Source organism: Festucalex cinctus, chromosome 9 (assembly GCF_051991245.1).
Source record: "Festucalex cinctus isolate MCC-2025b chromosome 9, RoL_Fcin_1.0, whole genome shotgun sequence".
Classification (NCBI taxonomy): domain Eukaryota; kingdom Metazoa; phylum Chordata; class Actinopteri; order Syngnathiformes; family Syngnathidae; genus Festucalex; species Festucalex cinctus.
The window spans coordinates 13,128,909-13,143,564 of NC_135419.1; the positions used below are offsets into that span (position 1 = coordinate 13,128,909).

Here is a 14,656-nt window from a genome sequence, read left to right on the forward strand (position 1 = left end):
AAAAAAAAAAGCATTCCAGTTGCCAAACATAACCATGCCCATCCCCCTTATATGTAATTAAACAGTAGACAAGGATATTGTTTTTCTCAAGCAACACAACTAATATAATTATATGATATTAAATTAATGCCCTAGTGGAATTTCCATTAGGATGCCTGAATGCTCTTTTTATCGTGATATGAATAAGGTCTACTCAGGTCATCTCAACTTGAAATGAGACTCATGTGATTGGATCTCTTTTGTGTGCGCGTGTGTGTGTGTGTACCGCAATGCAACACAAGGCTGTGCTGTTCTACTGTGTTGCTTTGTGTGCCAAGCCAGCCAAGTGGCCTTTGTAAAATCTGTCTAGAGATGATTGCAGTTAGAAAATTCTGCATTGCTCACTGACAGTACACATTCTGTGAGACTATATAAAAACATCAGCGTTGATTCTTTTCTTCTATGGCTGCGTAACGAGGCGCTGAGCAACAGGTGATGTCATGTCAGACTACACGGAACATTTGTGCAGAACAAAAAGGGCCTTTACCAAGAATTAGCACGACCTATTATTGTGTATACATGTCAGAACTCCACGTTTCATAATCCCAAAATGAATGGCTGACTTGAGTCTTGAGGGATGAGTGTCAAATTGCAGTTTAGCCTTGTTGTGCAAGTTCCATCATGACTGCTTTGTGTGTTGTTGTCAAGTCTTATATATATATATATATATATATATATATATATATATATATATATATATATATATATATATATATATATATATATATATATATATATATATATATATATATATATATATATATATATTCAAACCCTTGTTAACATAAAAGTGGAAAAACATGTTATCCTAATACAAATAGGGTTGTATCTTTTCATTCACTGATACAGCCATTTCATTGTAATTCATAAAGTTATTTGAAGTTAAAGTTAAAAACATGTACTGTCCTGTTAAACAAATAAAAATAAAAAAATAAATAAAATTCTTGTGAGACATTGATTTGTGTTGAGGTAATTTTTCTGTCAGTATAAATCGCTAGCTAGCTAGCTAGCTAGCTAGCTAGCTAGCTAGATAGATAGATAGATAGATAGATTCTGTATGTTCTATTACCTGTCAATTGAATTAAAAGAAAACAAGAAAGAAAGAAAAACAATCGCTATCAAAGGCAGTTTGCGAGAGAACAACTTTCACTGTCCAGCTATGTGCAAAGTTCCATTTTTAAGTTAAAAGGCCTTAAAGGTCGAACCATAAAAACAAGAAGCTTTGGGCAAATCAACAAGAACTCTGGTCTCTTTCTGCATCGAAAATCCCCCTGAGACGTTAGATCGACTTTGGGACAGGAAGTTCTCATATTTACAAGCCCTTAAAATAGCCTCGTCACCCGGCACTCGTAGTATATCGGTGTCTTGTCCAAAGCGGGGGGGGGGGGGGGGCCTGCAGAAGTTTCTCACACATGTCACACGCCAATGTCATGACAAGAGAACCCGGGGGAGAGGTCTCAGGAATGGAAAGGAGGTGGGAACAACTTGAAGGCGAGGGAGAGAAAATAAATGAGTAAGATCAGAGCGAGGACCAAAGGGTTGGGAACAGGAAATATAGGAGGAAGCACTCAGCAGTATCGATGAGCTAACGGCGAACTGAGTATCTTTGAAACTGATCCCGAGTCCCCCACCCTTGAGTCAAGGGTTGCGTAACACAATGTTTATCCTGCCTACGCGTATAAATTACATCCCATTGATGACAACTTGAATGAGGCCACAAGTTACAGTACCTGTTTCTGCATCTGCATAGTGTACAGTGTAAACTCTCAAATAAATCATCTCAGCTTGCAAGGCTCCCATTCGCTCACTCCCTTCCATGACAGGCTACCTTTGATGTCTGGTATGTGGCGCCGATACGCCGGGTGAGCCTTCAGATAGAAGATAGCTGGTAGCAAGCAACATGGTCATGAAACCGCATCCTGCTTAAAGCTTTTATCTTAAAATGTTAAGAAACAGACCGACCCAAATTTTTGGGTTATTGAACTAACCCAAGAAGTTAAGTTGTTGAATAACTGACAAAACAACCCAAAACATGGGGTTGTTTTGTGGGTTGTTAATTTATTTTCTTGGATTAAATGACTTGAAAAGTTTGCTTGATTCATTTCCGACCCAATTAAATTGGGTTAACTCAACTAATACAAAAAGTTAGATTGATTCACTTTTACCCAATTCAACTGGGGCATTCAATTAACCCGAAAAAATGGGTCAAATAAGTAACCAACAAATAACTCCAAAAATTGGTTTACTGTCATGACTGGGTCACGCCAGGGTTAAATTTGGGTCGTGCAAGGGTCAGGCTGGGTCATGACCGTGAGGTCGTTTCTGTTGTGAACTGTTGTTTTGAACTGATGTAATCGGCATCTAGTTTCAACTGGTTTGAGCTATGTGATGCCATGAGCTATGTGATGTCAAGAATCTTTAATCTCTAATCAGATAATTTCATGTCAGTCCTGCTACCCACATGTCTAGCCACAGCCAATCCAATCAATTCCTCAACCTATTTAAGCCAAACCGAGAAGTGTGTGTTTGTCGGATTATTAACTCTGTTCCTCGGGGTACTTCCACAGCCCAAATTATCTTACTCGCTGCTTTTCGTTTAGTTGTGTGAATAAAACGTTCAAATCTTATTTGTGTTTGCGTTTTTGGAATCCAACCACAGAACCTAACAGTTTGCATTATAGGTTATTTATTTAATTTGGTTCATTTTTGACCCAAGTCAATTCAAAATCAAAAAGTTGGATCAAATGAATAAATTGACCCAATTTTTTCAGGTTTTTCTCAACTCAGGTTTATTTATATAGCGCTTTCTGTGGGTTATTATTTAATTTATGGCTCTTAAAGGTAGGTCGGTCCATTTTTGACCTAATCTGGTTATTTTTTGTCTGTTTTCAGAGTGTAGCCTCGCCATGGAAATGCTTTGGACCACCATCACATTTTTGGTCTGAGAAAAATTACCTTTGTAAAGTTGCTTGGTTCTTATTGGAAGACAATCAGGGTACAATTTGTGTGACCCGATTTTCGTCTTGCGCATGTGTGCTTGGCGCAAAAACTGCCGTATCTTCATTTTTGTGTTGGGGCAAGTATAGTTTACCGCTTTGAATTCTAGTGGACCAAGAGCGTTTACTCTTACACTCCGATTTTGCATCTGATAATGTCAGAAAGTAGACGAGAGTCTAGACCAGGTAAAATCAGGTCTAATTCGAGGCGCAAGCAAACAGATTCTGCAGGTATAGATCTTCTTGCAGGTCCTTATAAACGTACTTTGCACACCGAAATCCTGCATGGAATGCGGTGAGTCTGTCATGCTTCTGCCACCTGGGCTGAATTTAAAGGGGATGAGATTGGCTGGGACTCAAGTCAGCTGTGTTCAGTCCCGCAACGGCACAAAATAATATTTCGACATTGGCCCACCTATGAAAATACCAAACGACAGAAAACTCCACCCGTGTCCACATTTATACTAGGGATTTAACGATATCCAAACATCACGATACGATATTTATACGATATGAAGGTGACGATGCGATAATTATCATGATATTGTGGGGAGGTTGGCGATACAAAAAAGGTCACAATATTGTAAAAAAATGAGCTCATACAAAAAAAAAAATCACAATAATGTGCTTTTGTTAATGCATATAAACAACCTCTGCGATTGGCTGGCAAACAGTTCAGGGTGTACCCCGCTTACTGCCCAGAGCCAGCTGAGATAGGCTCCAGCACCCCGTGACCCTTGTGAGGAATAAACAGTCAAGAAAATGGATGGATATAAACAACCTGCAATCTCCAATAAGACTTAATATTGAGGCACTTACTTGCTAAAGGGCCAAAACATGCCTTGTGAAAATTAAACTGCACTAAAAAACTAGCCACCAAACGGTGCTAGAAAAGGAAATCAACCTGACTTTAAAAAAAAAAAAGTGCTGCTTTTAATATCGTGACATGATGATGACAATATATTGTGGTGGTTTTAATATCGCAATATCACAATATTGCCGTTATCGTTACATCCCTAATTTATATTGCAGTTTATGTTAGGATCCAGACTACTCATATAAAAAAAAAAAAAAAAAAAAAAAAAAAAAAAACGAAAAAAAAAAACAGAAGCAGAAAAACAGAAATCTCTCTTAGGCTCTTAGAAAAAAACAAAGTGGTATTGGCCGTCAAGTGACTCAGCCGACACGTTTTTCCAGATAGCACCTTCCAAATTTGCCGATTTTGATAAAAACATGTTCTGCCCTCTAACTGCCCCCCTTTGAAGACCTCGGCCCTCGTGTTCATGTTTTTCTACTTCAAAGTGGGTCAGCCAAAAGCGTGCGTTCTCACACGGAAAAACAAAGGCGGCCTTTGCCGCCGATTCGTCTTTGCTTCGAGGCTCATGTGCTGCTGCTACGGGGCTGCACGTTGTCACCAGTCACGAGCGCTGCGTCGCAAATGCGAAACAATCTTGGATGCTTTTCTTCAAATAAGGATAAAGATAACACGGGAACACACGCCAATGGTTTTGTCGCCGTTGGTTATGTTACGGTCAGAAGACTGGAGTAGTTGAGCCAGAAGTGATCCATCCGTCCGTCCGACGCAGGCGAGGACATCGGCTTCCATGGGAACGGTTTCCCTGGAGACGTCAACTAACAGCACCTGCTATCGAGCGTGCATTCTAATCAGTAGTGAAGTGAGTGGCAGACAGAGCTCTTAGCCTCAGTGACGTTTTTGTATTTGAAAAAAAAAAACATTTGCTACAGGTACTTAGCAGAAAAACGACTCTTTCTTATGACTGCAGTACAAACCGCCAAAGAGGAAGTGTTGAAACTGTTGTATTTACATGACTGCTGACGGCTTGATTGTGTTGACAGTTCAGATTTAAAAGGATGATTTATGATAGTACTTCATACAGGAAAAAACACTACAGTTGTTTTTGTTACTTCATTGCGCTGGCAGTCAGGTTAGGGCTGAACTGTTCCCCCCTACAATTTAATGTGATTATTTTTTTTCTGGGTCATCTTCCCATATATTTAAAAAAAACACAAGCAATAAATTAATCTGTATTACAATAAACAATATCCGATTTATTAGCCATAAATGTTTTGGCCGTACAGCTTAAGCTTGCGCTAAAATGAAAGAGCTCATTTATGTCTAAATGCCAATGATACACAGGCAGCCTGTCAAGATTGGCCCAAAGTCATACATTGTTATGGAAAATATGTTTCTCTTTAGCCTTAAGCATTTATTAATTTTAGATTCATTTTTATATTTGTTAGCATTCCAGTTCACGTGGCTTGGGCTTGATCATTTTTATTTTATTTTTTGAAAATGCTTCATTTTAGTTTATTATTATTATTATTATTATTATTATTATTATTATTAGCAGTTTTAGTTAATGTATGGAGCATTCTTCAAGTGGAAGATGCAAAAAGTTCACTTAGCATTGTTTAATATAGTCAAATAAAGTACAATTCTCAAAAGACTGTTGAGCACTTAATAAATAAATACAATTAAAATGAACCCCAAAACCTCATATATGATATTTATGGACAAACATGAAAACAAAGGAATTTATGCTATAAATATACATCGTTTTAGTTAATTTCGTTTTTATTTCATTTTGCGAACAATTTTTTTGTCAGTCAACAATTTTTACGACCGGAATTGAGTTTGCTTTGTCTTTCAAAATAAAAGTTATTATGGCGATTTGTAATAATGATCCATTTTTAGAATATACTTTTTATTATTAAAAACCTATCTTATTAATTTTTACCATTATTTGATAAGTTTAAAGCGGAAGTCAATCTTTCTTTCTTTTTTTTTTTTGACAGTAATATGTTTTATGCAGCCCCACTAGTCTAAATATGGCATTCTGCTTAATATTGCGTTAGTGGAATATGAGTTAAGCAGCAAAATCCAGCCGTTTTTAACCATCTCGGGGGCGGCCATTTTGCCACTTGCTGTCGACTGAAGATGACATCGATGTTGCAAAGGCAGCAACCAATCGCAGCTCAGTTTCAGAAAACAGGTGAGCTGTGATTGGCCGCTGCCTGAGCCCTGAGCAACTGTGATGTCATCTTTAGTCGACAGCAAGGTGCAAAATGGCCGCCCCATTGAATTTTGCTACATAACTCATATTCCACAAATGTAATATTAATCAAAATGTCATATATAGACTAGTGAGGTCACATATAACATTATTGTCAATAAATATTTATGGTCGACTTCCACTTTAAGTTACCAGGGCATTATTGCACAAATATTTATTATCAATAAGCACCGATACAACAGAATGGTCAACATTTGACAGGAAAACTTGCACTGAAGCTACCGCACGTCCATGCCAACGACAGGAAGGGCATCTGCTATTATGTAACACGGCGTCTAGGGATTCCTGCCATACTGTATGCTTGGCCATTCAAATGAGCGGATGCTCAACGGTCAAGATAGAACATGACAGCTGCTGGCTGCTCTTGAACTTCTATCATTTAGGTTTCAATCTTTCTTTGAAGCAGGGATTACCACAAGCGGGCCTGGATGCTTTTCGTGGCTTCTACCGGGTGACCACGCAATGGTTAATAATAGCGGTAGTATCTCAGGTCACGACTCCAAGCGCTCATTGGGTCGCTAAGATCCCTCTGGTCAAGGCCAGCATCATGTTAGGCGCCACTGTAGTCATTTTGTTTACAATGTGTCAACAAATACTGCTTGGTTGTATTGTTCTGCATGAACCCTTTAGATGAGGGGTACGCAAATACAAATCTTACAAGTATATTTTTTAAAATATGAACTAAAATAAGATATTCTTTACAATTTGACAAAATAACAATTTGAATAAATAAAAACAAATTTAAAATGAAAATATCAGGAGGCAGTTATGAATATTTTTCTTTTTAAATAAAAACACAAAGAACCACATAAGAAGAATTTTACATTGGGGCTTTGGGCATGAGGGAATATTAAAGACCCAGTATTCCGGTTTCACTCAGGAAAATGCACTTTTTAAATACAGGATGTACACACTTTAACTTTCTCTCAGTCTACACATCTGGGTTTATGTTAATCTTTGGTGGTGATCTTGTCCTAAACCCCCAGACTGCGCCTTTAACCCAAAATAGACTGAACCTATACATAGGATAAATAATAGTAATCTCCACTTACAAATGATATCTATCAAGAATGCTGTTAAGATAGCAACATTTCCACATTTAACTTTACACCTCCTCTATTATGCACTTATGGCATGTCAAACGTTATTGTCATGACCAAGGTTATTTTAATTAACTAAAACTAATTAAAAAAAAATAAGACTAAAAATCAAAAAACAATTTCATTAATGAAATAAAATAAAAACGAAAATGCTTTAAAAAAAAAAAAAAAAAAAAAAGAAACTACACAGAAGTGACGCCATCTAGCAGCAGCCAATAGAAAAGCACCCTCAAGATGATGTCACGCCCATGGTGTTTTTAAAAAAAATTGTGCACAAATAATACACATTTTTTTAGAACTAATACTCAAACTAACTAAAACTAAACTAAAACTAAGCATTTATTAAATAACAAAAATAAACAGAACCACCCTGAAAACCAATTAAAGCTAACTAAATAAAAAAAATAAAAAATAAATACTCAAAACGAAATAAAAATGAACTAAAATGAAAATTCCAACACTCTAATAAGGTCATGACGTGCTGTGGGCCGCTAAAAAATGGAAAATGGGCCACAAACGGCCCACATGCCGCAGTTTGGACACCAGTGACCTAGTTTAAATGTTAGTATAGCTCAATTTACGCGTTTCTCAAAAAAAATTACAAAATAAATACAAATTCAGCCAACACTTTTTATAGGTCGACAGCAATTCTTGACATTTTTGCATCTACGAAATGAAGTACCAAGTACGTACTCTCAAAACGCAACCACAGATCTGGACAGACAACGAGGTGCAGGCGTTGTGCAGGCGAGTCCAACAGAAGGAATTTTGGCAGATGTTTCGACTGACTACCGTGTTTATCCGAACCAGAAGAAAGTAGAAATAAACATGTTAAAACTGCCCAGTTTTATTTGTTAATATTTGGATTTCACATTAAACAAACAAAAAAAGGTCAACAAAACGAGTGTCTTATCTAATCCAGAATTACTCACTACTGTGATTTAAAAGTAAAAGTCAACCTGATCCATTTCTTGACAATAATATGTTATATGTGACCTCGCTTGTCTAAACATGACATTTCGATTAATATTACGTTTGTGGAATATGAATTATGTCATGTCTGAGTCACGCCAGGGTTAAGTTTGAGTTCATGACCTGTTAACTTTGGGTTCATGACCGTCAGGTCAAGTGTCTGTTTGGAATTGATGTAACAGAATCTAGTTTCAACTGGTTTTATGTTATGTGACAGCTATGTGATGTCAGGAGCTTTGTGATGTCAATCTTTAATCCTTTACTTAGTCACAACCAATCAGATCGATTCACTGTCTGTAGTAGCTGTCTGAGAAGTGTGTGTGTGTTTGTCGGATTATTACCACTGTTCCTCTGTGCAGCTCCACAGCCCAAGGCGGGCTTGCCGTCTGGTGATTCTCGATGCATTCTCATCATTTTTCGTTTAGTCAAGTTGTGTAAATAAAGAGTTAAAACCTTACTTGCGTCTGTGCTTTGGGATACAACCTCCAGCACATGACAAATTATGCAGCAAAATCCAGCCACTTTTTAATCCATCCCAGGGGGCGGCCATTTTGCCACTTGCTGCCAGATGAAGATGACATCACAGTTGCTCAGTGCTCAGGCAACAACCAATCACAGCTCTGCTGATTTCTGAAGCTGAGCTGTGATTGGTTGTTACCTGAGACCTGAGCAACTGTGATGTCATTTTCACTCGACAGCAAATGGCAAAATGGCCGCCTCCTGATATTGCTCAAAACTGCTGGATTTTGTGGTTTACTGTAACTCATATTCCACTAACACAATATTAACTCATTCACTCCCAGCCATTTTCACAGAAGTAGTCCCGTTCGCTCCCGGCTGTTTTACTGGATTTTGACTGATTTTGCGAGGCCCACAGAATATTGTGTTCAATTGCTATAAAAGCATGGAACCGATCAAAAGATAGATTAAAGTCTCTTCTTTCATCAGGAAAAAAAAGTATGTTTCTATCTGTTTTGTTTTGCAGCCATTAGCATTAGAAGAGAGCTAAGTTTCATCAGTTTTCACAAATCTATTTAAAATTGTAAGTAATTGAGCTTTTTTTCTACATGGCCCTGGTTGATCTCCTTTGCTCTGCTGCCACCTGCTGGCCATTTGTGTAATAATTACCATTTCTGCAACCGTTCTTTGCATTTGAGAGGCTGAATCAAAGCCTTCTGTATGCTCTAGCATAAAAAAAACAAAAAAAACGTATAAATACGTCTTTGGGACACTTAGAACATTATAAAACGTATTTACACGTTATTGGGAGCAAATGAGTTAACCAGAATGCTGTATTTAGACTAGTGGAGCTGCATAGAACATATTTTTTATTGTCAAGAAATGCTTTTTGGGTTGACTTCCTCTTTGAGCATTTCATTCACTGTATAGTATACTTCATAACAGGCAAAGTATAACCTCACAATGAGAATATGTTGTATATTCATGTGAGGACGAATGTACCAGAAACTAAAAGCTGGTATTTTTGGTGGGAAAACTCCTTCTAGACTCAACTAAGAGCTGAAAGCTTTTGAATTGTTCCCTTAATGAGATTTTGGATTGGTTTCGTTTCCCGAAACTTCAAGCGAAGCAATTTGCAGGTTAACATTTGGGAGCCGGAGGGCAAGAACCCGACAAACCTTGACTCGCTTGCAAAGCCGTTTGGTTTTGTGTCATAAAGTCTAATGATGTTAAACAGGCCTAATTGGGAGCTTCTTAACGGTGCCGTTTTCATATGTCGAGTATTCGTCGTGTTCCCAACATTAAATGGCTGGATTATTTTATAACCGTGCTCAAGTTGAAACGCTGCAGTTGAACAACACGCATCCATCTTTTTTAATGTTACTTTCACAAAACGTGCGTTATGTTGTTGGTATAAACACATCAAACGTAAAGCAGGCAAACGGCATTTTAATTCCTTGCGTCTTATTAAGGCAGAATATTCTATTTGTTTTAAAGTGGAGATTAAAAATGCATAGCAAAGCCTTGTAAATTTTAATGTTTCACCAGAAGAGTTTTTCCTGGCTTGTGTGTTAAGCGTGCCGGTTATGTGAAGTCATGCTTAGAAAAAAAAGAAAAACAAAACTTGACATGTACTGGATTTTCCTGTTCTTTTTTGCCAAGAGACTGGACACCACTCAGAACTGCGATTAGTGACAACAGCACAGGCATGTCATTTCCGCTACATTAAGCATGTGACTGTGGAAGCACTTTAGAGTAAAAAAAAAAAAAAAAAAAGGAGAAGGAAAAGAAAAGTTGACTTGTTGGGGATTTTTATTGTGAAATCGTCCCTTGATTTATTAAGTACAAAACAAAAAATTGTGAGAATAGTATTTTAAAATGGATGCATTGAAATTATGTTATATAACCAGGAAGTTAGATTTTTTTTTTCTTTTTTTGCCAACACCCTGTACGGTGTCCTTGAGTGCCAAGAAAGGCTCCTCTAAATATAATTCTTTATTATTATTATTACTATTATTATTTATTTATTTTTATATTTTTTTAAAGATGTAAATTATAAAAAAAAAAAAAAAATTAAATTATTTTTTCCAAGTGAGGTATTATTGTAAGTGATTTGATTATATATATATTTTTAAAAATATTTATGTTAGTTTATATCATTTATTTTTATTTTTTTACATTTAATTCATACAATTAAAAAACAAATTATTTGATTATATATATATATATATATATATATATATATATATATATATATATATATATATATATATATATATATATACATATTATAATATTTGTTAGTTTATCCATCCATTCATTTTCTTGACCGCTTATTCCTCATAAGGGTCGCGGGGGGTGCTGGAGCCTATCTCAGCTGGCTCTGGGCAATAGGCGCGGGACACCCTGGACTGGTTGCCAGCCAATCGCAGATTTGTTAGTTTATATCATTTTTTTTTTTTTCATTTAATTCATACAATTAAAAACAGTTTGTTTAATATTTGTTAAGTTGTTTTTTTAGATTCCAATTTTAAAGTCATAAAGATTTCAAATAATTTTTTCCAAGTGTTATTATTGTAAATGCATGATTTGATTATATATATATATATATATATATATATATATATATATATATATATATATTTTTTTTTTTATATTTATGTTACTTAATATCATTTTTATTTTTTCTATTTAATTAATAAAAAAACATTTTTTTTTAATATTTGATAAATTGTATTTTTAGATTCTAATTTTAAAGACATAAAGTTTAACTTATTACAAATTATTGTTTTTCAAGTGGTATACATAGGGAAAAACATTTTACTTTTTGTGGTGAACTTTTACGAATGAACTTGGAATTTTGTACGAGCATCTGCAGCCATTTTGCACTCGGCAAGAAGACGTCGACAGTGTTGTTTTAGGCTGTGAGTATTTCCTGCTTCTCCATCAGTGGCGCATCCGCTCCTCAGCTCACACAACGCCTGAGACAATAGACCAGATGGAGGAAGAACACTGTCCATGCATGCATCTGGTTTAAATGCATTGATGGGCCATTTTTAGCACATCTCCCACTGACAAGGCGGCCTAAAACAACATTGAAGAAAAGCCTTGTTGCTCCGCCGTACTCCAGAACCAGAAAACCACTCAAAGTGAAAGAAAAGAAAAGTCAATTTCGAACCATGAGCAGTAAGCTTAAAGAAGTTCAGACGGAACCTTGTTGAATTTCCTGTGGGACTAATGAAGGATTGTTCCTCCTGTCTTTTTCAACGCCTGACTGCTCGCATTGTGTTTCAGTCGCGGGGGCCATTGAGTGTCTGGAGCTGTCATGTTACGGAACAACATGCTTTTTAGACACGTCCAGCGTAAATTCCGGAAGTCCCCAACACTCCGGTAATTGAAAATTGTCCAAATCATCTGATTTCAGCCTATCACCAGTAATTGCTCACTGATTATCTTCTGTTTAATCAAAATAAGACATTTGCAAACATCTGTTTTTACTTTGGAAAACAATAGCCGAACCGGTAACATAGTACAAAATCAAATCCACCGTTTTGTTTTTGTTTTTTGTTTTTTAAATCACTATATGAATACGAGGTACAAAATGAACTGGTTAATAAACAGCTGAGAAATTCTTTTGTAATAACTTTAATGCAAAATTTAAATGAACATGATTAGTCGACTGCGATTGGCTGGCAACCAGTTCATGGTTGTACCCCGCCTCCTGCCCAAAGCTGGCTGGGATAGGCTCCAGCAACCCTTGTGAGGAGTAAGCAGTCAAGTCAAGTCAAGTTTATTTATATAGCCCTTAATCACACAAGAGCGTCAAAGGACTGAAAATGGATGGATTGATTAGTTGATTAATCAACTGAATAATCAATAGATTAATCAATTTGAAAAATATTCCATAGCGACAGGACTAATATTACCACATTCTGTTGTGGTCAGATTCAGGATCCATAGCTACAAAAATGGCATAAATGTGACAAATATTACGATTCAGGAACATGCACACATTTGTATTAAAACTTCTAATAATATGGAACCCAGTCAAAAAAAAAATCCATTAAAAATCAAACCTCTGACTAGTTGACCTTGACCAAAAGTCTCCTGATATCCTATTTTGGAACATAACACAAAATGACTGCCACCTGCTCATATAAAATAATTATAAAGCTAGACTAAGTGCAATTTCTGGAGAAATTGTGTGGGAATGCTGAAAGCAAATTGAGAGATAAATTATGAAATTATAACCTCCTGGTTACTGGACAATGCGCTTTACCAATTGTGCCGCCGAGCAGTATCAGACACCTGTTAATGATAATTTTATATATATGAAAGTGATACTTCAAAAGTTCAATGACACTCCCATTGAAAATTAATGGGGGAAAAGTTGATATTAAATGTTAAATTGGCCAAATATTGTAAGTAATGTGGAATCAGACGATATATACCCCGGGAGCTGTGAATTTTTGAAGCTAGTTGAAATTTGAACAATGTAAATTGGAAGTATTATGTGGGAGTTGTTAGGCGGCAAAAAAGTGTGGAGAATAAAAATCACAATAACATATTTGGGAATGCTTCAACATTCCCACAAATCAAAAATAAGCTTAGCCTCAACATAATCAATACAGTGAATGGGTTGCATTCATCTCCCAATTAATTTATTGTGATGCGCTTGCTCAAACGTCCTCTTTATAAAGCATCATTTCAATCCATCCTACAACAGAACGTTCTTTTTAATTGTCATGGCATTTTGAATTGATCCCAATCTCAAAATTGCCCCCCGTGAAACCAAACATTTGGCCTGCCACAGTGTGTTGAGTCTCGTGATTCGAGGTTTTGGGAAATTGGAACAATCTGCCAGGGCACTGAGCACATGGCAATAACTCGAAGCCCAATATTGCCCCAGTTAAAAGGCAAATGATCCAGATGTGAGCGCACTGCAGTACAACAGGCTGCTCCAGTGAAAACGTGACCTCCCAAAAAAATAAAATAAAATCTCTGATCGAACATAGCTGTTGTTTTGGTGTGTGTGCTTTGTGGAGATGAAGGTGGTGTGACTCACTTGGTCCATTTGTGCAGTGCTTGGGGTTTGGAGAGAAGCTTTTTTGCTGATATTGACAACCACGACATGAAAAAGCTTTCCAATGCAATGTTCTGATCGGGAGTTCAACCTAAGAAATATCAAAAACATGGATGTTAGCTCAATTAACGAGTTTTTTTTACATATCTAGATCGATAACAATACTTCTAAATGTCTATTGTAAAAAGCGACTGAATAAATATTATTTCCTTATTAATATTATTATATTACTTTTAACTCTAAAGTGATTTAGTCAAAACATTTATTTTGTATTCTATGTGCCCCAGTACTCTAAACATGGTAATCTGATTATTGTTGCATTTGTAGAATTATGAATCAAGCAGCAAAATCCACCCGTTTTTATCCATTTTATGGGGTTGACCATTTTGTCGCTTGCTGTCAACTGGCGGCCATTTTGTCACTTTCTTTTCAGTCGACAGAAAATGGTTGCCGAGTACAGTAACAAAATAACTAACCTAAAATTGAAAATCACATTTTCGTTAACAAAATAGTGCTAAAAAAAAAAGAAAAAAAAGGAAAAGATAACTTACTGAAACTACATTTGACATTTATAAAACAAAAATGTCCTTTTTCATCTTTGTCAACTAATTTCTTACACAAACTGTGGCATATTTGGGAATTGCAATTTAGTTTACTTTATTGCACAATATTCTGTGATCTTTTAAAATATATTTTGTACCCCACAAATGCATGTGTTTAAAAAAATACTCTAACACTAAAACTAATAACTATAGTAAAAACGAAACTAAAATGAAGCATTTTCAAAAAATAAAAATACTGGTACTAAAAACTAACAAACCCACTCCCCCCAAAAAATAAAATAAAATGAACTACTGTACATATAAAAAGCATAAGTCAAACCAACATTAAAAAAAATAACTGATGAAAAAT

General features: G+C 36.1%; 1 protein-coding gene across 1 annotated transcript in view; it reads right to left on the reverse strand.

The window, feature by feature from the left end:
* ergic1 (endoplasmic reticulum-golgi intermediate compartment 1) overlaps positions 1-14,656 on the reverse strand; it is a 105,130-nt gene that overhangs the window by 40,591 nt on the left and 49,883 nt on the right. The window contains exon 5 of the mRNA XM_077531824.1: positions 13,727-13,835. The gene's annotated coding sequence lies outside the window, so the exon portion shown is untranslated. The remainder of the gene's footprint in view (positions 1-13,726; positions 13,836-14,656) is intronic.